Consider the following 2,568-nt stretch of genomic DNA (forward strand, 5'->3'; position numbering starts at 1 on the left):
TTTCTGTATCTGTTGCTAATGAATTTAAATCAACCATATACGATGCGGAGTGGTTTCATGTGATTTTCTCTAACCAGTGACCAGTGTGTGTTGTCCATACAGATAATCCAATATAATACTCACAGACTTGTTTACTATTCGAAAATTTTGCTTGAGTGACAAATAGTCATACGAGCTATAGCTATCGTAGTGAAAGTTTTCTGATCCAAATAGACACTAGACACATCTCGCATATGAGTTGCTAATGTCACAGTGATTTGCCACAACTTATTCCCTCATTCTACCTCAACAAATTCATTCCTTAAGTTGACGAGTTCAATTTATTATTATCCCCGTTTTTATTGCATTAATTTATCACTAGCGACGCGACGTTTGACTCCCGTCACTTGGTGGATCGACCTTTACGGGATTACAGTACATCGTAGAGAAAAAGTGTAAAAATATGAAATGTAGGAAATAAAAAGACAAACAACTTTCTAATTTATTGTTATTACAAAAATTTTAGGGGAAAGGAGATATTGCGAGAAAACCTCTTTTTTGGCCGCCATGTTGGAAAAATCATTACGGTACGGGATTACGGTACAACCTAGAGAAAAAGTGTAAATGTATGGAATGTAGAAAATAAAAAGACAAACAACTTTCTAATTTATTGTTATTAGAAAAATTTTAGGGGAAAGGAGATATTGCGAGAAAACCTCTTTTTTGGCCGCCATGTTGGAAAAATCATTACGGTACGGGATTACGGTACAACCTAGAAAAAAAGTGTGAGAATATAAAATGTAGAGAACAAAAATATTAACAACTTTCTAATTCATTGTTTCTAGAAAAAAATTACCGGAAACGAGATATTGTGAGAAAACCTCTTTTTTGGCCGCCATATTGGAAAAATCATTACGGTACGGGATTACGGTACAACCTAGAAAAAAAGTGTGAGAATATAAAATGTAGAGTTTTAGGCCAGTATAGAAGGTTCTTGAAGAAACGCATCTGTGCTCTTTCCAATGCCTCCTGGTATCGAACCGCCCATACTTCAGCTGCATAGAGAAGTGTAGATTTTACAATTGCTTGATATAAAGTAACATTAGTTTCCCAATGATGAACGTTGGTTCGGGCCACGATATTCTTTACTGCTGTACTTGCACCACCTGCCTTGTTCAGTGCTCTTTTTGAATTTTCCGCGAAACATATTTGGGGCGTGAACATTACGCCTAGGTATATGTAGGACTTAACTATTTGTAGGTTTTCCTCTCCAAATGTGAATTTGTATTTCGCGCTTACTCTTCCCTTGCGACGAAAAATCATCACATTGGTTTTCTCAACATTGACCGTGAGAGCTTTTAAATGACAATAGGAATGGAACACGTTCAACATTTTTTGCATAGAATGATCAGATGGGCTGAGCAAACATAAGTCGTCTGCATACATCAATGCTATCAATCGTGTGCTGTTGTTTAGCCGAATACCTTCGACTCCATGATCCTGTAAGTACTCTGTCAGGTCCGAAATGAACAATAAAAATAGGAGGGGGGATAATCCGTCCCCTTGTAATAAACCGACCGTCAGATCAACATTTTCGCTGTCTCCAATCTTAACTTTGGCCTGATCGTATAATGACTTGATGATTCTGATTATGTGTCCAGATAGCCCTATTTTATGTAAGTGATTCCAGAGTAGCTCGTGTGAGATGGAGTCGAAACAACGACGGAAATCTACGAAACAGCTGAACACTTTGGATTTTCTTTCTCTTGTATTTATGCATAAAGCAGCGTACAGTGTAAAAAGGTTGTCAACGCAGCCACGTCCCTGTCTGAATCCCGCTTGTCCCTCGTCCAGAATATTGAGGTTCTCGGCCCATGCGTATATTCGATTCTGAAGAATACTAGTGAATATTTTGGTCACGGTATTTAATAGGGCCAGACCTCTGTAATTGGATGGTACTTTTTTGTCACCTTTTTTTGAATAACATGCACAGAGAGGTTTCAGCCCATTCAACTGGCACCTCTTCCGCTTTGAATGCTGTGTTCAACAGGTTTAATAGGTATTCTTTTCCTTGACTAGGTAAGTTTTTATAGAACTCATAGCTGAGGCCGTCACTGCCTGGAGCTTTATTGTTTTTTACCTTCTTTAGTACTATTTCTAATTCACCAATAACGATTTCGGAATCAAGCTGCGGGTGACGTACATCATAGAATAAAGTGTTTATGTTGTTGGTTCTACTGGGATATAATGTCCTCAAGTATTCCGTCCATGTTGCTTCATCAATTTCGTTTTTCTGGGCTTTTTTTGGCTTGAATTTATTTATTGTTTCCCAGAATGTTTTACTATTTTTACATAGAGACAGTTTCTGTTTTAATTCGTTATTTTTATTCTTCTTATGTCTTACTATTTCTTCTCTATATTCTTTTCTTTTCTGTACATATTCACTAACCATGTTATCATCGAGGAAATCTCCTTTCTTGCATCGTCGCAGTATTTGCTTGAGTTCTCTCTTTTTGATTTTGCATTGCTTATTAAACCAGTTGTTCTTTTTCGGCTTAAATTCCACTTTCTGGTACTTTCTCATTTTCA

At 37.1% G+C, this 2,568-nt stretch overlaps 1 long non-coding RNA gene across 1 annotated transcript; it reads right to left on the reverse strand.

The window, feature by feature from the left end:
• Nucleotides 1-443: 443 nt before the first annotated feature.
• Nucleotides 444-948, reverse strand: LOC113466825. The gene is made up of 2 exons (XR_003391109.1): nt 917-948; nt 444-586 (listed from the first exon to the last, which is right to left on the reverse strand). It is a non-coding gene; the product is annotated as an uncharacterized LOC113466825 (long non-coding RNA).
• Nucleotides 949-2,568: the final 1,620 nt, after the last annotated feature.

This window comes from Diaphorina citri, unplaced genomic scaffold (genome assembly GCF_000475195.1).
Source record: "Diaphorina citri unplaced genomic scaffold, Diaci psyllid genome assembly version 1.1 scaffold18, whole genome shotgun sequence".
Lineage (NCBI taxonomy): Eukaryota > Metazoa > Arthropoda > Insecta > Hemiptera > Psyllidae > Diaphorina > Diaphorina citri.